Source organism: Glycine max, chromosome 18 (assembly GCF_000004515.6).
Source record: "Glycine max cultivar Williams 82 chromosome 18, Glycine_max_v4.0, whole genome shotgun sequence".
Lineage (NCBI taxonomy): Eukaryota > Viridiplantae > Streptophyta > Magnoliopsida > Fabales > Fabaceae > Glycine > Glycine max.
Window position 1 is genome coordinate 40,333,970 of NC_038254.2, and position 26,562 is coordinate 40,360,531.

Below are 26,562 nucleotides of genomic sequence, written 5' to 3' on the forward strand. Positions count from 1 at the left end.
ATGGCCTCACAACACTTACCCCCAGTTGAGGCACCGGATACACACGTATTAGCTGCATGTGTCAACACTAAAGGAAGTTGTGCTGAAGCTGCTGAAAATCCTTTAGTTGAAGAGCCTTCTGCTGAAAATCATAGTTGGTGAGGAGTGTACATGGCTAGTGGCCTTGGGAAAAGTGTTTGATAGTGCCGCCACCATACACAATGTACCTTACGCAAATGATGTGGTTAGGGTCAATGTTGCAATATGTTACGATGTTGACGCTCCGGTCCCTTTTCCGATGTTAGAGATTCAATATGTGAGACAGATCGTTAACACATTCATTGGATGGTCGACACATCTTGTCAAACCTATATCTAATGTAAGTAAATTGATTTTCCCTCTGCTTGTTTTCATTCAAATTGACATTATTAATAGTTGTTTCATAATATTATTGTAATTGTTATTTTCATTAACCATATAAGATTCACACAATAATGTGCTGAAACCAGTTGGACCTGTTGAAAGCTGCAATACAATTGCTAGAGAGGATCCATTGGGAGTGGGACAAAATTTAGGATTCCTAATGTACAAGCATCCTTTTTCATGACACATGCAGATCTAACTGAAATAATATGAGGTGACAAGTGTTTGAACATATCTATACTACAATTGTGGATGATGTAAGTAAATTGAATTACTAGATTTTTTTTATTACCTCATAATGAATATTCTTGACGATATAATAGGTTAACAATATTGATGTCAAATGTTCCAAATAGGTTTGTGGATGACTGGGGTACAAGCTTAGGTCATGGTTCAGTGTGTGGTTTGAAGAATGAATGGAACATGGTATATTTACTGACACAAATTTTAATTCTTAGTCTGGTTAATATTTGTTAATTAAAGTTTGCAGTCGTTACTAATGTCATAATTTGTCAATTTTGTAGTAGTTTTCTGATGGAACAACGTTAGATGTCGAGGCCATCACAACACTTTGCAAGAAATGGGAAGCATATTAGATGATATAGGACAAAATTGTTTCCTTGATTAAAAGGTTTATTTTTAACATTATAAACAACTTTGGTCAATAAATGACATTTATTTCAGTTGTAATTTGATTCATGTGTTGAGACTGTCATTTGTAATTGTTGCATTTGTGGACTTTTAATTGGCAGGTGATTTATATTTTAAATGCTTTTTTTTTTTAAACCTAATTGGCAGCAATGTTGTTGAAGACAGCTTGGGCAGGAGTCAGTATTAGTTGGAGACAACCTACTTGATCATTTCCTAAGCATAGGATACTTGAAAGCCAAAAGAAACCTTCAAATTGTTTATGCTGAAATTATATTTTTCTTGCAAGCTCAACAATAAACCTTCAAATTGTTGGAGTCTTTATATAGAATGTTAAATCATAGCTAGATTTTTAATCTCCAAAGATGGTGCATTTGTTATATAATTACTTTTTCTATTGGGATGTCTCTTTTTCTCTTACAAATTTAATTTATGCTTTTGTATGTTATACACCAAGAGAATTGGCTGCTTCACTTTTCTGATTTTCTCTCTTTGCCTATTCTCTCTCTATCTCTCTATGATACTAAATGTAATTTCCCTTGATAAGTAATGCTATTTGTTATACATTGTGAAGGGAGTTGACAGACAAGGTTGCAACAAACGAGTGTTATTTGTTTGTCCCAACTTCTTCAATGGAGACCCTTTTGATCCTGAGAATGAGAACAGACCTTTACCTGTTTGGATAAAAGATCATGAACCGGTTAATTCTTACTTAATGATATTGTAAATTGTTTAAATTCAGATATACAAAAATCGTGACTTTTTTTAAACTATAATACATTCTGATGCATGTATATTTATTTTGTAGGAAAAAGATATTGAAACAACAAAACTTGTTATTGAAGCCATAAAAAAGGAAGGTGCTTCTGCTATTGGAGCTACTGGTTTTTGTTGGGGCGATGAGTGCCTTCCACTTATTTGGTGTTTTCCTCTGTGTATCTTGCAATTTTAGCTCACCTTGGGTATCACCTCATGGAATTTGTACTATCATTTACTTTACAATTTACTGAGTATGCAAGTGATTATAAATCTTGCTATGTGTTCCTTGTATTGGTTGGATTTAATGCTCTAGTTTCCCCTTGGGACATTCTTTTTGCTCCATTTTTTGTTCGGGAAAGGATGAGGACAACTTTAGGAGAATATGACATTTTTATTGAATATATTCATTAGCATTACTTGACCTATAATTAATTGAAGATATGTATCACAAATGTTGTAGTTATAAAATTAAAAATTCATTAAAAATGAAATAAAATAAAATAGAAACCATGCACATTGTGTGGTATAGTTAGAGCATGATTAGCATCCATATTCAAGAGTTCTAAAAGTCAAGGAATTTCCCCACAATTTTTCTTCTAAGATAGTAGGTGAAAATATGTACTTTTAAATTTCATTAGCTTACACATATTTTTTTCCAGCGGCATCAATCATTCCCAATTTTATGTCGTCTTTCTCATATTTTAGACGCAGAAGTAGTAGCTTGTTAAAGAAAAATATATACATACACAACAAGGTTATTGCAATTCAGATATGAACCAAATGAGTACTATAAGGAACACATGGAAGTCTATGATCTTGATCCTAAGTTGTTACAAGGTTAGTTGTTCCTTGGAGGAATCATTTATTTGGTTGGAACATATCAATTTAAGATACCAAAATATTTATTTTCTTGACAAAATACTACTACACTTATAAATAAATACCTTAGAAGAATTAATAGAACAACAACAACTCATGAAAAATTGTTGTTTTGAACATATTTTGTTTTCTATGTAGAGATTATAAACCTTGGACAACTAAGGCATCCGCATCTTGTCATGTTAATTGGGTACTGTTATGAGGATGAACATAGGCTTTTTATGTATGAATACCAGCCACGAGGCAACTTGGAGAATCAACTATTAAGAAGTTTGTCTCTTTTATGTCTTCTACTTATTGTCCTTTAATTTTCTCATTCTTTCCTCAAAAGGGTACATAGGACTATACATGAAGTTCATCTGGTCATTTGTTGTTGTATCTCTGATTATATCAATAGTAACTTACCCAAAGTCAAACATGATTACAAGATAAACCTGAATAATGATTATGAAATGATTTAGATTTTTGGATGTTATGTTCCATATGGTCTAGCACACCTACAATTGTTTCAAACCTCTATGTTTTCTTTGTATACTGATGAGTGATTACAAATTGACAATCCATCATATTAATGCAAAAAAATTGGAGTCTTACCATAAACCAAGGTTTAATAACAACTTCTTTTGTTCTAATGTGAATAGAATACTCTGCCATTTATTGCCACCATTTATAAGTCCATGGAGGTTTCCATGCTTTGGATAGGGGTGCAAGAACCAACTTATTTTGTGTCATCAATAGACACAGGTCAATGACAATGATTCTACAATGCAAGGATGATTCTATGGTACTTATGATTTGGATTCTAATTGTGAGGGTGGTGGAAATGGTAATCACTCTTACTACGAGGTAGTTTGGGAGAAGAAAGTTAATGTGGGAAGTTGGATGTTCAAACATAAGCTCAAGACTTCAAACAAATATCCATGGTTGATGTTGTATCTAAGAGCTAATGCAACCAGAGGGTTGTTTCTGGAGGTTACCATTATGACACAAGGGGAATGCTTAAAACCGTATGTAGAGGCTTAATTTGTCCACACTTTGAAATCTGTTTTGTAAAATAGTAAGCTAATTAACAACATTCAATTTCCTTCAATATATATGGTTTGATTGACGATAATTAACCATTTGGTTTTATGATTCAGCTTCTAGAATCACCAAATTTTAGAGTCAGATGGAGGTTAGATATAAAAAATGGAGGACCTAAGAGTCGGTTCTACCTTTTATACATGAGTAGCTGCTGGAAGAACAATGGTGCTCCTTATGATGGAGATGTGCTAATTGACGTCAGTAGATATAGTGAGATGATCATTAATCCTGAAACACCAGCTTGGTGCAGCCCCACTGGTTTGGGGAACCGTCCACCCGCCATTTCATATCACTCCAGAGGACAGAAAAATTTATAGAAATGACACCGCCAATTTCCCCTACTTGGCTTATCACTATTACTGTGCTCCCGGTAATGCCAAACATTTGGAGCAACTTGTAAGCACTTGTGATCCTTACAACAATCCTCAGGCACAAGAGATATTTCAATTATTGCTTGACCCTATATGGGGTGCTTATGGCTATCCCACCCAAAAAGAAGATGGTTGGGTTGGGGATCCAAGGATTTGGGAACTTGATGTTGGTGGAACGTCTATTAGACTCTACTTCTATCAGGTCAATGATTGATTTTTGTATTTCACTATTGGAAGCTATGTGTCTGATAAATTATTTGAATTTCTTGGTGCAGGACCCTAGCACTCCTCCTACTAAAAGAATATGGACTTCTATTGATAATGGAACTAAGATATTTTTTAGCGCACAAGATGAAGTAGCATAATGGACTGTAAGTAACTTTGATGTCATTCTAATAGAGCCAAAGTACAGAATTCAAAAACTAGCTTGCAAGTATTAGACAACTGATAGAGTCATAAGAGCATTTTGCATCTAATTAGTGTTGGGCTAGTACAATAAACCTTGAACATGGCTAGTCAACCCAAACATGTTCACAGGTCATTATATAGTGCATTTGCATTTTAGCTTTTGAACCTCATTATCAAATCATGGTTGAGCCAAGTTCATAATTTTGCCCCTAATCGTGGTAGGGAATTGAAATAATGTCTTTTCGGGTATAAATTTAAATTCTTTCTTTTGAGGGTAAAATAATCAAATATACTAATGATTTTGTTTTTGTTGCATTGAACCTTAGGTTCCAAGAAATTATACCTCTAAACTTGGGAATGTGCTTGGACCAAAGGATTATGGACCAGCATCTAGGTGGTTGAACCTTATTCATCAAGCCTTGAACTCTAACACAAGCTCCCAAAGTGAGTTAATTCCCCTACATGCAGTCCAAGTGAACATGTACAATAGCGCTATTATTGCCTACCAGCAAAACAAATGGTGGGTACTTTTATATTGTTTTTTTCATTCTATTTCCATTTAAGCATTTATGTATATATTTTTCTTCTGGTTAATGACTATAGTATATCTTTTCTTTTGTATACAAGTGAGTCTCTTCTAAAGTTTCTATTGACCTCATAATTCAAGTTAAGGGAAGTAGATATATTCTGCTTTAGAAGGTATGTGAAATTGTTAATCATAGAAATTGGTCTATGTTGTTTAGTTTATTGTTAGTACTTATTCTGAAGTTCATGGTGATGTTGTTTAGTTTCCCTTGTTGTCCAAATGTTTGAGGCTACAAAAGCTATGTTCAGAATTTGCTGCATTCGGCTTCTCAACACCAAATAATCCAACTCCCTGAGTTCGCTGGTGGTATAGAGGCATTTCAGTTGTGTGCTAAGTTCTGCTATGGAATACCCATCACTCTTAACCGAATACAATAGTGTGGTGGCACGATGTGGCACCTAGTATGTTCAGATGACAACAAATGATATTGAGAAGGGGAACTTAATTCAGAAGCTTGAGGTTTTCTTCAACTCATGCATTCTACTAGATTTTGGCTTATCAATAACCAATTTATTTGAAATTTGATATTTCATGAACACTGTATTTCTCATAATTCAATGGTTAGATTGATGAACATCACATAAAATAAGTTACATAGTTATTGTCGAAGTGTTTGAATTGTTTTAATGTCATTCATGTTTTACTAACATGGGCATTAGTTTTGAATTAATTAGTTTCCATGAAATAAAAAATTAGGACTTCATGGTCGTAAGTTTCACCTAGTAGTGTTCAATATCAATGGATAATATACACTTTAGGTTGTCCTTGAAAAAATTAATTGTTTCCTTCTGTGTTGATTTTGTTAAAAAAAAGAATATAATTTTTTGGGTTATATGTAAAATTATTTTTGAGATTTGATGTTAGATTTCATAGAAACATTATTTGTAAAAGATTTAGCATATAACGTATTTCAATGTGGCATGATTCAATTATTTGAATTATTGTAAAATAGGTGTCAATGAAAGAAAGAAAAAACCATTCTAGGACGGTTATGACGAAAAAACCGTCTTAGAATGTTGTAACACATTCTAAGACGGTTTTTGGGGCATAACCATCTTAGAATGTACCACATTCTAAGGCGGTTTTGGCGCCAAAACCTTCTTAGCAGGTGGCACATTCTAAGGCGTTTATGTCCCCAAATCCGTCTTAGAATTTTGCACATTCTAAGACGGGTTTTGGAGACATCACCGTCTTAGAATATTACACCTTTTAAGACGAATTTAACTTCAAAACCGTTGTCATAGAGTTTACTACGTTTCATGACAAGGGCACTGAAGAGGGGTCATAACCTACGTAGAACGTCAAATTTAACTGATGCAGAAAGTTGTTTTTCTAGTAGTGTTCATCTTTACCATTGGGATACAACAACCATTGTTCATGGCCAAGAATGCTATCAACAAACAGGATCAACCTTGAAAGATGGAAAAACACAAAAATCCAATTAATCAATCCATGCTATGAAAGGATAAATAAAAAAGAAAAAGAAAAAGAAAAATAAATTTGTGAAGAATATATTAAGTGTTTCTTTTCACAAAATTAACAAACCGTTAATAGATGAGGAGAAATATTATATTTTCAAATCTTTGTATAAGAAAGCTTGAATATAGAATACCAGTGCTGATGTTAGGAAAAGATGTTTTTTTTAGACATGCAAAAATTGGAAGAGGTGAGCGGAATAGAATAAATTTATAATATACCTATATATGTAGTTCTCGTCCAAAATTTCAAACTACATAATTAGAAGCTGGCAAAAAGATTAGAAGAAGAGTCATTGCTTAACCTGTCATGGTGATTGGCAAAGGCAATAAGATGCTTGCAATGATAAATAGAAAGGATTTGAATCAATTTGCAGAATCATAGATTGTGGGAGGCATTTATATTATTTGAGAAACATAAGTTGTAAACCCTAAACATAAATTTATAATATAAAATATCTTGAGTGCAAGGATTAAATGTTACTTCAACACTTACCATGCTAATTCTTGGGATTGCTAGAGACATTTATATTTGAATTAATTGGGTAGTTACATATCAATTTTAAAAATTAACATTAAACTACAATTTAATAATTTTTTTAAAATTAAATAAATAATATATTAAATTTGGTAATATAATTATTAATTCCATATGGTCATTGGTTCTTTTTAAGAAAATAAATAAATTAATTTATCTATTTCCAATTAAAGAGAATTTTAATTCACATTGTTTTAAAAGAGACAGAAATTTCAGATAATTATTAAAAATAAATAATTCAATATTTTACTATCTGAAAAAATACTTTGATTTCCTCTAATAAACAACATATAATTCAATAGAAGGTAATTTTTTGAATTCCTTTGATATATATAAAAAATAATTCAAAGAAATTATTTAATTGAACAATATATTATCACTACTGCAAAAAGAGGTTTTTACGTTGGTTCTACGACACATTCAAAGACAATTTTGAACTGTCTTTGTAGTCAATGTCGTGAAAAGTTAAAAGTTTCTACGACGATTCTTAAAAAACCATCTTAAAAAAACTGAACATTCTAAGATGATTCTTAGGAAAATAGCCGTCTTAGAATGTTTTTTTTTTAAATATAAAAATTGAGAATTCTAAGACGGTTTGTCAAATAACCGTCTTAGAATATAATTTTTTTTTTATAAAAATTCAGGATTCTAAGACGGTTTTCCAAAAAAATTGTCTTAGAATGTCTATAATCTAAGATGGTTTTTTTAGAGAACCGTCTTAGAAAAAAATTAAAATAATTTTAGGATTCTAAGAAGGTTTTCCAAAAAAACCGCCTTAGGGTTTTTTCAGAGAACCGTCTTAGAATTCCATTTTTAAAATAAAAAATTAAAAATTAAAAAACCAAGTGATTACTTCTGATTTTCTGTAGGGATAGAATATGATTTTTTTATGACATTCATTTGGTCCTCATCTCATGGTCTCTTCAAGGAAGTCTTCCACGATCCATCCCAACAATGCAAAAGGAACAAAGCTTAATTCTACTCACAAGTTTGTTTCTAATCTAGGTTTTTTTTAATATCTACATTAAAAATGAATTTTAATAATTTTTTACAAAAATTATCAATAATTAAAAATAATTTTACATCACAATTTAAGTTTATATATTGAAAGACATAAATTTGTTATGAATTTTAATCATAATATAATTTTTATATTAAAAATATTCATTTTTTATAAATTCTAATTATATAAAAAAAAATCATCCTATAAAATAATAGTTAAATATTATTCCTTAATCCACTGACGTTAATTTAGTTTCCAAAAACTTAATTTCACAGTATTAATTATTACACCAATTTTAATTTTGTTATTTTTTTTAACAAATCATATACACTATGATGGATCCTAGTTTATTTCCATGACTTTATTTAATTTCAAATTTCAAAGTTAGCACGCACACGCTAAGCATACCATGATACACAATGTATGAAACTAAGGTCTAAAGACGATATAGCCATATAAAAACTTCAATACTCACTTCAAAAAATTCTATTAGCAAATGTTGCTTGATTCTTTGGGTAACCTGAGATGGTAATGCTTCCTTTAATGTATCCACCTGTTTTTCTTCCAGCCAATACGTCCACAAGTGTTATCAAAATTCCTGGTCTAAAAGCACCACTAACATCTGGTAGTAGTTGAAGTTGATCTTTATTGATTCCTCGACTCCTTATTTCTGGATGTAATATAAGTATAAAAAAAACAAGACCGGAAGATTTACTATGAAGAAAAAAATAGGCTTGAATTAAATTTAACTTTTTCTAACAATTTTGATAAACATATAAGAGCATTGAATTTTTCAAGAACAACTTACAAGGCCTTAAGAGTTGAACAAGAGATTTTATATTTATTTTGTTATGTATTCAGAAACTATGTCCCGAGGGAAAAAGATAATCATTTGTACATGATATCACCTGGGTAACAAGTGCATGGAGTGGCCAAACTGCCATATGACTGTTAACAGTCAAGGAAAAGAAAAATGAAACTGATATATACAAATAAAAAAGAAGGATAATTAAAAAAAAGGTAGGAAAGGACAAAGCTAACTTACAAAATTAGGAATGAAACTTATCCATAAATAGACCAAAATAACTAGTTGTAAGCTTGGATAGTGTGTAGAAAGATACAAATAATCTAATAGAAAAATAGGACTTCAAGTGGAAGCTAAAGGGAGAGCATACCTTTAACGCCAATCTGAGAGATACTTATTGTATCTCTTCATATATTATTAATATAAATATATACATATTTTGCAAACCAGAAAAAAGAACTAATCACTATCTTCATCGTTTCACTTTCATTAGTATGTTGAGGTGATGAATGTGGATGAGAAGAAGAGCCAATAAACCCCAATTGTTACAACCCAATATAACTTCAAAGTTGACATCCTGCATAAATGCTAAGATTGAAGGGAAACTCAATGATGATAAATAAATTGCTTGGAATCCCAACATAAAGATAATTTCATCTGAGATAAGTGACAACAACTGATAAAAACAGTGGCAACAAAGATTCTCCTTGATACATATACCATAAATAAACTAGGCAATCCACACTACTTCTATGATAAAAAAGTTTAACCCCCTTCACAACATGGAACTCATCTAGGCATCTAGCATGTATAAATAAATTGACACGAACCAATGACAAAATTGCATTAGAATTCAAACTCAGTTATGAGACAAAACAAGACATGAAGAACAATATTGTCCTAAAAACAATACTTTTTTCTTAATAAATAAGAGGAGCAATAGCTAAGAAGGGGAACTCATCCCAGTTAGGCTGGCACTAATCCCCCTAAAAGGATGAAGCACCCCCAAAGATGTAATATATAGCAGAGAAAAGAAGATACAAAACCGTTGGGGCCAAACACAAGAGTTCCATGTTGTTTTGATGATGCCAAAGAATCAAGAGTCAAGCAAATTCCAAAGACTCAAGAATGAAGTTTTCAAGAATCAAGTTTCAAGAATCAAGATTCAAGAATAATCAAGATCAAGATTCAAGACTCAAGATTCACGAATCAAGAGAAGAATCAATCAAGATAAGTATTAAAAAAGTTTTTCAAAACATTGAGTAGCACAAGAAGTTTTCACAAAATCATTACCAAAGAGTTTTACTCTCTGGTAATCGATTACCAGAATGTAGTGATTGATTACCAGTGTTTTTAAAACGTTAAGATTTTCAAAATTCAAAATGAAGAGTCACATTTGTTGATGTGTAATCGATTACACTTTAATGGTAATCGATTACCAGTGACTGTTTTCGAAAAATACATTTCCAAAAGTCACAATTCTTCAAATGACTTGTTTATGAAGATTCTTTCAAAAGTCACAACTTTTCTAAGTAACTAGTTTTAAAAGAAATTGCCAAGAGTCACAAACTTTGACTTGAGTCATCAAGAAATTATAAATATGTGACCATGGCATGTATTTTGATAACTATCAAGAAATCTATCTTTCAATCTTCTCTCTCAACATCATTCAACTCTTTCAACAGATTTTTTTATTCATCTTCTCTTCATCTTTTTAAAAGTTTTTGTTCAAAACTTTTTCTTTCAAGAAAAGTTCTTTGATCAAAAACTTGTGTTATTCATCTTTTTCATTCTCTTCTCCCTTTGCCAAAAAGAATTCAACAAGGACTAATCGCCTGAATTCTTTTTGTGTCTCTCTTCTCCCTTTTCCAAAAGAACAAAGGACTAACCGCCTGAATTCTTTCGTGTCTCCCTTCTCCCTTTTCAAAGAATTCAAAAGGATACAGTCTGAGAATTCTTGTGATTCTTCCCTTTCCCCTAAATAAAAGATTTCAAAGGACTAACCGCCTGAGATATCTTTTGTTTCCCCTTTACAAAGATTCAAAGGACTAACCGCCTGAGAATCCTTTGTCTTAACACATTGGAGGGTACATCCTTTGTGGTACAAGTAGAGGGTACATCTACTTGGGTTGTTGTAACTGAGAACAAGAGAGGGTACATCTCTTGTGGATCAGTTCAAGTGGAGGGTACATCCACTTGGTTGTTCAAAGAGAACAAGGAAGGGTACATCCCTTGTGGATCTTTGCTTGTAAAGGATTTTACAAAGTTGAAAGAAATCTCAAGAACCGGTGGTTGCTTGGGGACTAGATGTAGGCACGGGTTGTTGCCAAACCAGTATAAAACTCTTGTGTTTGTCTTCTTCTTCCCTACACTCTTTAATTTCCGCTTTGCACTTTAATTATCGCTTTTACTTTTGATTAAGTTTCTTTTTCTATTCTTTACTTTCTTAACTTAGTAGTAAAAGCCTAATTGAATCTAGTAACATTAAGAAGGATAAGTTTTAATTAGTCAAGGTACAATAATAATTAATTCAACCCCCCCCCTTCTTAATTATTCTGAGGCCACTTGATCCAACAATCTAGGCATCTAGCACGTATAAAGAAATTGACCCGAATCAATGACAAAATTGCATTAGAATTCAAACTCAGTTATGAGACAAAACAAGACATGAAGAACAATACTATCTTAAAAAAATACTTTTTTCTTAATAAATAAGAGGAGCAATAGCTAAGAAGGGGAACTCATCCCAGCTAGGCTGGCACTAATACCCCTAAAAAGATGAAGCACCCCCAAAGATGTAATATATAGTAGAGAAAAGAAGATACAAAACCATCGGGGCCAAACCAAACACATGGGAAGTGGCTCCAACCACAACTTATAGACACCCCAAATCTTTCTTTCCTAAGTTTCAATTACTCCAAAATAAATCCAAGACATGCAGCAGGGTTCATTAACCACATAGAAATAGGATTTTTGACATATGAAAGTATAATCAATATACCAAACTTAAGTAGTATAAAAACTGAATCAAGAAAATACAAAGTAGTGTAGCAACCAACAATATAGAGTTTTCTACTTGTTATAGATAAACATAAACTTAACTTATGAATATGATCCAATACGAAAGACAATTAGATAATGTCTTTAATATAATACTAAAAGAAAATTTTCCAAGGTTCACACATTTAATAGAAGGCAATTAGGCAGCCATATTATTCATATATTGGGTCAATAGGCAACATCTAGAGCATCATTTTCAGTCAGAAAAGTCCCTACAACAACCACTGGCTAACATCATTTTCAGTCCAAGGCCAATCACAAACTCTACGTACTATAAATCAATTGCTTCTTTATAACCTCCAAAATTTTCTTATGTGCTAACTTGAACATCTTAATATCATTTGAAAGCAAATTTGAAGACTTCCATATGACAACTGAAACAAGGAAATTTATGTTGATTGATTGAATATTGATAACTCATATTACGCTTAGAGTCATGACAACTTAGACCCATAGCCTAAGAATAAAGTTGGAAAGATGATTTTTAAAGGTAACAAAATGTACACTGATGCAGTGGATCCAGCTTCTGTGCCAAAAAAGCCATTCAAAAGAGTAGATATGCCCTGAACTTGTCAAACTTTAACATATTAGTCCAATTTTTTAGAAGTAAATGCACACATAAATGTAATGTCAGAATCACAGTACCAACCAGCCAACATCGTGACTAAGCATAGATGGTGGAACAGGGGTTGCACTGCCAAATCTTGATGCTACAACGAATGTCCCTGTTGACCGTCCTCAAAGAATGAAAAGGACAAAACTTTTATGGAAGTACATCCAAATAAAAAAGAACTATAATCATATACCTTTTAATTAGAAATTGTCAAATTACAAGAAGATGATATAGAAAAGACTAAGGGAAGTTCATAGAATTTTCGCAAATCAAATTAATGGTTCACAAAGTCATACTGACCACGGTAAACATTGTCATGTGCAAAATATTGCTAGCATTAGCCTTTGTGATTATTATATTAAAAAGTATAACAACCATCCTCACGAGTTTGTCTACATATAAAAAAAAAGAAGCAAACCTCTATGTCATACCCTAATTTCGTCCGGGGACCATCTGTTTGGTGGGATGCAACCTTCGCTTGACCACTTCGAGGTACTTGACACCCATCGTTAGGCAATCCGTGAAGTTCCGCGACATGTCGGGAGTTGAAAGGAAATGTTAATGCGCAATCCGTAAAGTTTCGTAATATTCTGGAAGCCAAAGAGGGGACGATTGCGTAATCCGTAAGGTTTCGTGACATTACGGAAAGAAAACAAGTATCGTTACATAATTCGTAAAGTTCTGTAATGTTACGGAAAAAGAATCAGCAAAAAAAGGATAGAGGGGGTGTATTTAGTAAACAGAGGTGTGCAAATAGCAATCAGGCCCACTTGGGCCTTCCAGGATGTCCCAACAGAAGGCGGTGCCTTCTGGTGGAAGCAACCCAGCTCGCCTGGGCGAGCTGTGTGGCAACCACCTCCCTCTTTTCCCCTATAAATAAGGGGAGGAGGGCAGAACAAATTCGTTCAACCCTCCTGGTATCTGAGAATCACTTAAAATTAGTGAGAAAAATAGTTTTCGTGAAGAAAATCCAAGCTAAGGCGCTTCCGTAACGTTTCTGTGGGCGATTTCGCGAAGGTTTTCCACCGTTCTTCATCGTTCTTCGTCGTTCTTCGGTCTTCAACCGGTAAGTTCCTGAAATTGAACCTTTCAATTCATTCTATGTACCCTTAGTGGTCCCCACTTGTTTCGCGTGCTTTAATCATTTATTTAAGTCATTTTCTCACCTTTTTGACGTGCTTTAATAATTTATTTAAGTCATTTTCTCACCTAATAAAAAATAAAATAAATTTCCACCGATCATTTGAGTTGTAACATCTTTTAATTTCTGTTAGAATAAAATTCGACCGATCTGTCATGCCGCAACCACGTTTAAAACCAAAAAGAGTCAAAATAATAATATAATAATCAAAAAATATCTTTGAATAAAATAATAAAAAAAAATCAATCTGACGTTTTTTCTTTGGGATTTTCTTTCTTAATTGAATTGACTAATAACCAAAGTGAAACTAAGGCTAAAATCAATTCATAAATCAAGCTTTTGTCATCACCTAAAAACCATTTTTAAGGTCCAACACCTTGAAATGGTCTTTTTCGCTTTTATTGGTTAAACGTGGATTTTCAAAAGCCTAAAACCAACGCATAACTTTGTCGCTACTTTAAAAAAAAATCGAAAGATCGTTTAATGGTCCAACGCCTTAAATGACCTTTTATTCAATCAAAATATATCTTGCAAAAAAGGATAAAAACAATTTAACCAATGTTTAGTTCTCAAAGAACTACGTAGGTCTGATTTCCTTATCACAATTGAGGAATACGTAGGAGCAAGGGAAACACCCTTGTCGACCACAAAAAGATAAAAAATACAAAAAGGCATAAAAAGACATAAAAACGTAAAAAAGGGAAAATAAAATAAATTCAAGTCATGTTTGCACACTTGATTAAAGGTTGTCGTCCCTTGTGATGGACGCGTGGGGTGCTAATACCTTCCCTGTGCGTAAATACAACTCCCGAACCTTTCACACGTAAAGTTCGTAGACCACGCCTTTTCCGATTTTTCCGACGTTTTCCTCGAATAAATGTTGGTGGCGACTCCGCACGTTTTCCTTCCTTGGAAGATGCACCCGTGAGCCTCGTGTCGCCCTCCGGCGGAAGGGTAGGTTGCGAAAGTTGGCGACTCCACTGGGGATTATTGTTAGAGAGTTAGGCCAATCAATCAGTGTGCTTTCCTTACTATGACTTCTCGTTTGTTCTTTTTCTTTGCCTTTTTTTTTCTTATGTTCTTGTGTATATAAACTCTTTTGATGCTTTTAGTGTGTTTTAAGAGGTATGCATGAGGTAAATATTTATTCATTTGATGCACACAAACACCAACACTATTTGCACACGCGGTGAGTTGAAAAAGGGCCCTATACCCGGGTTTGTGGGAACATAAGGAGAGGAGGTGAATCTGTGGTCATGCTAGGTCTCCGACTTGCTTGATTACAGTGAACCCTCATCTAGAGTTTTTCTCTTTGATAACATATTATTGCTAGTAGTCACTACTGTCGCAATATGTTCTTCGAAGGGGATGATACCTCTAGAGACCATCAAGAGAGATATGACCACCTTGGGAATTATCACTAAAAGCCCTTTTAGCTCCCTCCCATGTAGGTCCCTAAAATAGGGGCGTGAAGCAAACACGCTGCGTGCCATTTTTTACATTGCCATGCATGTAGTCAAATGTCATGTACCCCTTTGATTATATTTGTTTGTGGATATTGTCGTACTATGTACATCCCCGTGTTGTGCCTTTCGCATAGGCATCTTGCGCGGGTTTCGTCTTGATCCCCTCACTTTGGCAAACCAACGGAGGGTCTGTGTCACCTTCTTAAATACATACGTCGGGCGCCGTGCTGCCCCAAATGTTGTATCTAATAAGGAGACAATTTCCCGGGCTCCCGTATTCATAAAATTGCATTTGTGTCATATGCATTTCTTCATGCATTCATCCATTCCACCCATGATAGATGTCGGAGTTTTGATTCGCACTGGTTTTGTTTCACTTTAGTAAAACATGGGAACAAATCAAACCGGAAAAAGATTCTATCAAGTCAAGATTAAGGGCCTAGATGTCACCAGCCTTAAGGAGTTGGGGCGGTTGATGGGACCTCTCCAAATGTAAGCCTTCCGCAAGGCGTATGGAAAGATTTTAGATTTGACCATAGCGGAGATATTCACGGAGGCCGTTGTATCACTCACCCAATACGATGACCAGCATTTGAGATGCTTCACGTTTGGAGACTTCCAATTAGTACCGACTGTTGAAGAATTTGAGGAAATTCTAGGATGTCCTCTTGGGGGAAGAAAACCGTATCTTTTCTCTGGGTTTCCTCCTTCCTTGAGCAAGATTGCAGTTGTGGTCAGGGATTCCGCAAGAGAGTTGGATCGTGTAAAGCAAACTCGAAATGGCGTAGTGGGCCTACCACGGAAGTACTTGGAAGGCAAGGCAAGGGATATGGCGAATCAAGAGGCGTGGGTCCCGTTTGTGGACGTATTAGCGTTGCTAATCTTTGGGGTTTTCCTCTTTCCAAACGTGGACGGTTTGGTGGACCTAGCCGCGATTGATGCTTTCCTTGCATATCACCATAGCAAAGAGAGCCCAGTGGTAGCTATCTTGGTGGACTTATTTGATACATTTGACCGATTTCTTCTTACCCGCTCTTTGTGTATGGTTGGTTTCGCACCTATTTCAACAAGACATAAGACACCCATGTCCGCCCTGAACCCATCGCTCGTGTGTCAAAAAGAGAAGAGTAAATTGGGACCAACACTTGGCTGGGATATGAGGCAGAACAATCAACTGGTTTCCTCGATGGAAGGAAGGAAATGAGGGAGTTCTCTTCTCATGTGGGGACTACCCAAACATCCCGTTGATAAGGACGAGGGGTTGTATTAACTACAATCCCGCACTTGCTATAAGACAGTTAGGGTACCCCATGAGGGGAGCACCGACGAAAGAGAGCCTCTCTCCTTTCCTTGTGAGAGATTTCGGCGTGCAAAGTTTCAAGATTATACAAAGAGTCCACAAGGCGTGGGAAAGCCCTTTATGGAAAGATAAAGAACTTATGGGCATCCGTAATGGCATCATCGGTGGTTATCATGAATGGCTGAAAGTTCGTACATGAGGGTTAGATTGGCTCTCCAAGTTGAAAATTATCAACGAGGAGAACTTCGAAGCTCTAGAAGAGGATGAAGAAGTCCGAGCTCTAAAAATAGAACTAGGAAAAACAAGACTTGCCAAAGAAAAATTCAAGTTAGTCGCTACAAACGTCCGGAAAGAGTGTGCCGGGTTACGAGAAGAAAATGCAGCTACCGTAAGAGCCCTTGAACGAGAAACCAAGAAGGCTCGCAAGGAAGAGCATGGCCGAGACAAATTATGTGGAGCTTTGTGGGGCAGCAACAATGAGCTCAAGCTTCGAAAGGAAGAGAGAGACCAGTCACGAGCACATAGCATGGTTTTAAAAGAGGAGTTAGCTGCTTGCTCAAGGTCCAAGAGAAGTTTGTCTCAGCGTTTATGCGAGACAAAGACCAACATGTTAGCCATCGTCAGCAAGTACCAAGAAGAATTAAATCTAGCTATGGCCCACGAGCACAAAGTGGCAGACGAGTATGCCCGAGTGTACGCGGAAAAGGAGGCTAGAGGAAGGGTGATCGACTCGTTACATCAAGAGGCAACAATGTGGATGGACCGATTTGCTCTTACTTTGAATGGGAGTCAAGAACTTCCCCGATTGCTAGCCAAGGCCAAAGCAATGGCGGACACCTACTCCGCCCCCGAGGAGATCCACGAACTTCTCAGCTATTGTCAGCATATGATAGACTTAATGGCCCATATAATTAGAAACCGCTAGGAAGTTTGTATTGTCACTCAAATCTTGACTAGTTATAACTTTCTAAATAAAATGAGTTTATCCCGAGTTTTTACTCCAAAGATCAGTGCGAATCAAATCACTTCCACATTTTTATCTCTAGCATGCATTCATTTTTCTTTACCTACTCCTCACGTTTGGTTTTTTAGGAAAAACGCCATAACTAAACGCGCCCCAAGGCATTCCAATTGCACTAGATCCAAATCTAGGACGATGGGTGACCAAGAGGAGATATAGGAATAGATGAAAGCCGACATGTCGGCTTTGAAAGAGCAAATGGCTTCCATGATGGATGCCATGATAGGAATGAGACAACTCATGGAGAATAACGTGGCCAGTGCTGCCGTTGTTAGTTCGGCTGCCGAAGCAGACCCAACTCTCCCAGCTACCGCGCACCATCCTCTCCCAAACGTGGTAAGACGAGAAAAAAGCACACTGGGGCACATCAGCAACCCCCATTTGGGATACAACCAGGTGGCTTACCCTTATGGATTACCACCTAATTACACGCCACCAGTCATGCGTGATGACACGGGTCATGTCCCTTCCCCCATCCTTGAAGGGGAGCCTCCTCGACAGTCGGACGAGGTTCACGAGGATCGTAGAGAGTATGCCCAAGGAGACATCGATTTCTACCCCCCGGTCCCCGTCGAGGGGCCGGCACCTAACATACTGCCTCAGCCCAACCTCCTAGCACAGCCAATATTCTTGTCCACAGAAGGACCACCCCCGACAGCGGAAGAAAGAAGGAAACTCGATCTCATCGAAGAGAGATTGAGAGCTATTGAAGCCCTTGGCGATTATCCGTTCACGGACATGGCGGATCTTTGCTTAGTATCGGACGTCGTCATCCCCCCAAAATTCAAGGTACTTGATTTCGACAGGTACAAAGGGACGACTTGTCCTAAGAACCATCTCAAGATGTATTGTCACAAGATGGGGGCGCATTCTAGGGATGAAAAGTTGCTAATGCACTTTTTCCAAGAAAGCTTGGCTGGAGCCGCGATCATTTGGTACACTAATCTGGAAGCTTCCCGCATCCGCACTTGGAAGGATCTGAATACTGCCTTCCTTAGGCAATATCAGTACAATTCCGATATGGCTCCCGATCAGACTCAGCTGCAGAACATGGTTAAAAAGGAAAGTGAGACCTTTAAAGAGTACGCTCAGCGGTGGAGGAATCTGGCAGCACAAGTGGCTCCTCCCATGGTCGAAAGGGAAATGATTACCATGATGGTAGACACCTTGCCGGTGTTTTACTATGAGAAGTTAGTGGGCTACATGCCCTCCAGCTTCACGGACTTGGTATTCGCTGGGAAAAGAATTGAAGTAGGTTTGAAGAGAGGGAAGTTCGATTACGTCTCCTCCACAAGTACCAACGCTAGGAGGATCGGAGCAACTGGGGCAAAAAGGAAGGAAGGAGATACCCATGTTGTCACTTCAGCCCCCGCATGGATCAAGCCACCGCAGACCTCTCACGGTACCCATCAGTACGTGCAACATCACCCAAGCGAAAGGAAGGAAAAAGCCACTGACATCAGCTCGCTGTCGGCCAAGGTAACCAATATCACGAGACTGAGCGGCGTGACCCGCAACGGTTGCGTGTTTGCACCCCCTGACCTGCTGACACAATCCACAAACGTTAAAGGGAAGGCAAAGATAACGGAAGGACAAGATGACAAAATAATCCCCACTCCAAATGAGAATATTCCAGTGAAAGGTCTTCCGGAGAAAAAGGATGGCTGTGGCAAGAAAGAAGTATCGCTAGAAGAGGCAGGCGAGTTCCTCCTTATTATTCAGCAAAGCAAGTTCAAAGTCATTAAGCAGCTCAACAAAACCCCGACCATAGTCTCTCTTTTGGAACTCCTCATGAGCTCTGAGCCTCATCGGGCTTTTCTAATGAAGGTCTTGAACGAAGCTCATGTAGCCCAAGACATCTCCGTAGAAGGCTTTGGAGGACTCGTCAATAACATCACCACCAACAACTATCTCGCCTTCGCTAAAGAAGAAATCCTTGTCGAGGGGAGAGGGCATAACAGGGCTTTGCATGTGTCAGTCAAATGCATGGACCACGTCGTGGCCAAGGTACTCATCGATAATGGTTTTAGTTTAAACGTAATGCCTAAAAGCACGTTGGAGAAATTTTCGTTTAACGCTTCCCATCTAAGGCCAAGTTCCATGGTGGTACGTGCCTTCGACGGCAGCCGTCGAGAGGTGAGGGGAGAGATCGACCTCCTTGTACAGATAGGCCCCCATACCTGTCAGGTTACCTTCCAAGTAATGGATATTAACCCGACTTACAACTGTCTTTTGGGACACCCGTGGATCCACTCGGTGGGAGTCGTTCCCTCTACACTCCACCAAAAACTGAAGTTCATAGTAGAGGGGCATTTGGTCATTGTGTCGGAGGAGGAAGACATCTTGGTAAGTTGCCCGTTCTCTATGCCATATGTGGAAGCCGCGGAGGAGTCATTGGAAACAACCTTCCAATCTTTTGAGGTAGTAAGCATTGCCTTCGTAGATTACTTCTCTGGGCAACCTTGCTTGTCCAATACGACTATGATGGTGGCCCGGGTGATGTTGGGGAATGGCTACGAGCCCGGAATGGGTTTAGGCAAGAACAACGACGACAGAACCAGCCTAATAAGCACCAGAGGAAATCGTGGGAAGTTTGGATTAGGCTATAAACCCACGCAAGCGGACATAAGGAAAAGTGTCGCAGGAAGGAAGAGCGGAAGCCAAGGTTAGCAATTGGGACGAAAAGTCGAAGGGGGCCCGCCCTGCCACATCAGTACGAGCTTTATAAGTGCGGGTCTAGGACATGAAGGCCAACTCATTGCGATATGCGAGGATGACTCTCCGAGTAGGTCAGATTTTGTACGACCATGCCCTCCTAGTTTTCGACTAGGAAATTGGCAAGTGGAGGAGCACCCGGACATTTACGCGACAAGCATAATGTAACCCTTTGTGGCTTTTAAACTCTATGGTTGGGCCTAGGCTTTAGAGTTTCCTTTTGTTAAGGCTTTATGTCTTTTGTTCCTGAATTTATAATATAAAGATCTTTCTTCATCTGTTCCTGTGCCTCTACCCATTCTCATTCATTTGCATGTTTATTTCTTTACGCTGAAAACACCATCGATTTCAAGTAAGAAACGGATCAGACGGAGAGTGAAGAAGATGAGGATGTGGGACTTCCCCCGGAGTTGGAGAAAATAGTTGCCCATGAGGACCAAGAGATGGGGCCTCATCAGGAAGAGATGGAACTAGTAGGCTTAGGAACAGGCAGCAGGAAAAAGGAAGTGAAGATAGGCACGGGTATGACCGCACCCATCCGTGAAGAATTGATGGCCCTGCTAAAAAACTACCAAGACATCTTTGCATGGTCATACCAAGATATGCCTGGTTTGAGTTCTGACATCGTACAACACAGATTACCTCTAAATCCTGAGTGTTCCCCGATAAAACAAAAGCTAAGGAGGATGAAGCCCGAGACATCTTTGAAAATAAAAGAAGAGGTAAAGAAACAATTTGACGCTGGTTTTTTGGCTGTCGCTCGAAACCCAGAATGGGTTGCCAACATTGTACCAGTCCCTAAGAAGGATGGGAAGGTACGAATATGCGTAGATCATCGGGACCTGAATCGGGCCAGTCCCAAGGACAATTTTCCTCTGCCACACATGGATATCCTCATGGATAATACGACCAATTTCGCTTTGTTTTCCTTCATGGATGGGTTCTCCGGTTACAATCAAATAAAAATGGCACAGAGGATATGGAAAAGACTACCTTCGTCACCCTGTGGGGGACGTTCTGTTATAAGGTGATGTCCTTTGGACTCAAGAAAGCTAGGGCAACTTATCAACGGGCTATGGTGGCTTTGTTCCACGATATGATGCACTGAGAAATCGAGGTCTATGTGGACGACATAATTGCCAAGTCTAAGACCGAGGAGGAACACCTTGTCAACTTGCGGAAGTTGTTCGAAAGGCTTAGGAAATATCAATTGAGGTTAAACCCCGCTAAGTGCACCTTTGGGGTCAAGTGAGGGAAATTGCTAGGTTTCATCATAAGCCAGAAAGGGATAAAGGTGGACCCCGAAAAGGTGAAAGCCATCCTTGAGATGCCAGAACCACGCACCGAGAGGCAGGTCCAAGGTTTCCTGGGGCGTTTGAACTACATTGCCAGATTCATATCACAGCTCATCGCTATCTGTGAGTCGTTGTTCAAACTCTTAAGCAAAAACCAATCCGTCCGCTGGAACGAGGATTATCAAGAGGCATTTGGAAGGATTAAACAGTGTCTCATGAACCCTCCCGTGCTTATGCCATCGGTACCCGGAAGGCCTCTCATCTTGTATATGACGATTTTGGATGAGTCGATGGGATGTATGCTGGGGCAACATGACGAGTCCGAGAAGAGAGAGCGCATTGTCTACTACTTGAGTAAGAAGTTCACGGCCTGTGAAATGAACTACTCCCTGCTCGAAAGAACGTGTTGTGCTTTAGTCTGGGCGTCCCACCATCTAAGACAATACATGTTGAGCCATACCACCTGGTTAATATCCAAGATGGACCCGGTTAAGTACATCTTTGAGAAGCCTGCTCTCACAGGGCGGATCGCCCGGTGGCAGGTTTTGCTATCCGAGTTCGATATAGTCTACGTCACCCAAAAGGCGATAAAAGGAAGTGCCTTGGCAGATTATTTGGCTCAGCAGCCTCTCAACGACTATCAACCCATGCATCCCAAGTTCCCGGATGAGGACATCATGGCCTTGTTTGAGGAAAAGCTAGACGAGGACCGGGACAAGTGGATTGTGTGGTTTGATGGAGCGTCAAACATTCTAGGCCATGGTGTTGGGGCAGTATTGGTCTCTCCGGACAATATGGCTGAGTATGAAGCGTGCGCCCTGGCCATCTAGGCAGCAATTGACTCCAATGTCAGGCTACTCAAGGTGTACGGGGACTCAGCACTGGTGATTCACCAGCTGAGAGGCGAATGGGAAACTAGAGACCACAAGTTGATACCCTACCAAGCCTATATCAAGGAATTGGCTGGTTTCTTTGATGAGATCTCCTTCCATCACGTTCCCCGAGAGGAAAATCAGATGGCAGATGCGCTTACCACTTTAGTGTCCATGTTCCAGCTAAAACCGCACGGGGACCTACCGTACATTGAATTCTGGTGTCGTGGCAGACCCACACAATGAGGAGATAGGTAGTCGGCTTCTTCATGAACGGAAGCATACTATACAAGAGAAACCATGACATGGTGCTGCTACACTGCGTGAACGCTAAGGAAGCAGAAAACATGCTGGGGGAGGTTCATGAAGGCTCTTTTGGTACGCACGCTAATGGGCACGCCATGGCTAGAAAAATCTTGAGGGCGGGTTATTATTGGCTCACCATGTAGAGCGATTGCTATCTCCATGTGAGGAAGTGTCACAAATGCCAGACATTCGCAAACAATGTCAACGCTCCGCCCCTACCTCTAAATGTCTTGGCCGCGCCGTGGCCATTTATTTCTCAACACACACATCAAATATTCACTTAATGTATGTGAAATTACAAAACTACCCCTAATACAAAAACTAGTCTAGGTGCCCTAAAATACAAGGGTTGAAAAATCCTACATTTCTAAGGTATCCTACTTACATTATGGAGCCCTAAATACAAGGCCCAAAATTAATGAAACCTTAATCTAATATGTACAAAGATAAGTGGGCTCATACTTAGCCCATGGGTCCGAAATCTACCCTAAGGCTCATGAGAACCCTAGGGCCTTCACTTGCATCTCTGGCCCAATCTACTTGGAGTCTTCTATCCAATGCCCTTGCGGGGTAGGATTGCATCAGTTGTCACCGTTGTCACCAACGAAGTTGAGGCGGTGGTGTCTTCTCATTGGCATAAGCAGTACATTCACCGGCATAGATTGGTAGAACTCGAGGGAGGAGGAGGAGGAGGAGGGAGTCCGCTCTGACGGGGTTTTAGCATCGTCGGAATAAGGCACACGTCAGAGGAGGAGGATGAGGACAAGGAATGCGAGATGGAGACGGAGACAGAAACTGAGGGTTATTGGTGGAAGAAGTATGATTCGTTCGGGGAGGTGTGGTCTTCTCCAGCAACGCGATGAGGATGCCAAATGAAGTGTCAGAGGGACCGAACGTGAAGGCTTTGTGGTGGTGGCGGGGAAAGTGAAATGAGGAAGGAGGGAGAAGAAAAAATGGGTGAATTAGGATTTCTGGAAAAGAGTATTTAAAAACACACTCAATTCTAAAACGGTTTTTATTCTTAGGAATTCTTAAACATACTCAATTCATGGTTCAACTTTGTGAATGTTTTCTGAAAATCAGCCATATTTAAAAATAATTGGGACTAAAGAGCGTGTTTTTATCTTTTCATTTCTTTCATTATTTTTCTTCTTTCTTCCTCTCTTGTTTTCTCTCTTTCATCTTGACTTATTTCTTCCAATCTTTTTTTTCCTTTTTCTTTTCTCTCTTGTTTTTCTTTTCACAACTTAAGGGATCTCAACTCATCTAATATCTTATACAAGGGGTCCTTAGGAGTAGAACGCTCACCATTAACACTAGATGAAGAATAAAGACTCATGTTGGTTCATAAGTTGTGGTTCTTTCTTGTTGGGGGTTTGGAAAGAAAAGGTCAAAGAAACTATGGTTGAAACTAACCAAAATAAACACTAAAAGAGGTGTGAAAGATAAGATAAAAACTAATTGGTAAAAGGAAAGCTATCTAGGTGGTTTGACAATGGAAGGTAAAGGAAATAAGCAATGAAAGTAAGCAACAAGTTAAAGTGCAAGAAATGCACACTAGGCGGATCCTAAGAGTGTTTGGATGACCTCATTTAAGGTTCCCAACAAAACACTCACTATCCTAAGGGAAAATTGCCTAAAATTATTACACACAAATGGAAGTAGGGTGACCTATTGGAGGCTCCCAACTTACTTCCAATGAAAGACCTTTTTGTTACAAAATTTGAAAGCAAAGCAAATTGCCAATTACAAAATTACAAAAAAAAAGTCCTCAATTGTGGTGGCTATTCTCTCTTTACTATTTCACTCAATTTGGAGTGCTTCTTAGTCCAATAGCTCTTAAGGTGGTTGGCCCCTTGCTTCTTGACTCAAATTCTTCAAGAGTTGGCACCAATCCTCCTTTCCAATTCCCTATATGGTAACTCACAAACAACGAAACAAAGAGACAAGTAATAACCAAAGACCAAAAAATGAAATGCAAGCTAAACCAATAGAGTTTTAACAAGACAAATTTTCAAGGATTATTCAACAATTAAAACAATAAAAAGCACACAAAAGCAATCTAGGACTCAAAGAGAAACCTAGAATGGCTCTAGAGTATAGTAAAAAAAACAAAAAAAAAATAAGACTCAAGAAACCTCTAGTTTTGACACTTGTTTCCACACTAATTTTCAATTGAGATTTCAGAACTGAGATTGGTATAAAATAGGCACCAATTGTAGAACAGATTTCGAGCCAAAACAACAAGCACACTTCCCTTTCACTTTTATTTTTCTGGGACACTGATTTTCCTGCCAACTTATGTGATTTTTCTTATTTGTTCCTTTTATCCAAATCACTTGGTTCTTTTTTTCTAATTTTGGTCTAGATGTCTAGAAAATTCAGTAAACTTTTCAGCCCAAAATCCATAGTGACCAATTCCTAGTAATTTATACAAGTTCGTATGTTCAAGTTGCCAGCACCAGCGATTTGAACCTAGAAATCAAGAGTAGTGTTTATGTTGCTTAAGGCTTAGATAGTTACAATTTGTGTTTGCTTATTCTCAATTATCTTGAATAACTGTTGAGGTGTTTGGCAAGTGTACCAAATCACTCTACGTAGTAATCCTCAAAAGTCGGAGTATCGTTTCCACAGGGATTTTATTGCACTTTATCGAATACTCTTCAATTTGCAGAAAGTGTGACTATCTGATGTGGCAATGGGGTGTAGCAAGAAAATTCTTACCCCCCCTCTAAAATTTAATTGGATTGGGCTTCTCCCAATTCAATTAAATTTATTTCTCAACACACACATCAAATATTCACTTAATGCATGTGAAATTACAAAACTACCCTTAATACAAAAACTAGTCTAGGTGCCCTAAAATACAAGGGCTGAAAAATCCTACATTTCTAGGGTATCCTACCTACATTATGGAGCCCTAAATACAAGGCCCAAAATTAATGAAACCTTAATCTAATATGTACAAAGATAAGTGGGCTCATACTTAGCCCATGGGTCCGAAATCTACGCTAAGGTTCATGAGAACCCTAAGGCCTTCTCTTGCATCTCTGGCCCAATCTACTTGGAGTCTTCTATCCAATGCCCTTGCGGGGTAGGATTGCATCAGTTGTCACCGTTGTCGCCATCAAAGTCGAGGCGGTGGTGTCTTCTCATTGGCATAAGCAGTACATTCACCGGCATAGATTGGCAGAACTCGAGGGAGGAGGAGGAGGAGGGAGTCCGCTCCGACGGGGTTTTAGCATCGTTGGAATAAGGCGCGCGTCAAAGGAGGAGGATGAGGACAAGGAATGCGAGATGGAGACGGAGACAGAAACTGAGGGTTATTGGTGGAAGAAGTATGATTCGTTCGGGGAGGTGTGGTCTTCTCCAGCAACGCGATGAGGATGCCAAATGAAGTGTCAGAGGGACCGAACGTGAAGGCTTTGTGGTGGTGGCGGGGAAAGTGAAATGAGGAAGGAGGAGGAGGGAGAAGAAAAAATGGGTGAATTAGGATTTCTGGAAAAGAGTATTTAAAAACACACTCAATTCTAAAACGGTTTTTATTATTAGGAATTAAAGATATATATCAGAAAATTTTATATCAACTCATATATCATGTTCAATCAATTCATGTTTTTCATGGTTCAACTTTGTGAATGTTTTCTGAAAATCAGCCATATTCAAAAATAATTGGGACTAAAGAGTGTAGCTTGAACTAGAAAATTGAGATTTCAAATATGTAAGCTACATGCTTCAGATTTGATCCATCTCATCTGAGACATACAAATACCAATACAACTATAATTTCAATTTTGGCGAATTAGATCCCGTGTA

The 26,562-nt window shown here is 38.1% G+C and overlaps 1 pseudogene; it reads left to right on the forward strand.

Moving 5' to 3' along the window:
* Nucleotides 1–26,130, forward strand: LOC100779156 (uncharacterized; annotated as a pseudogene).
* The last annotated feature ends 432 nt before the right edge of the window (nt 26,131–26,562 follow it).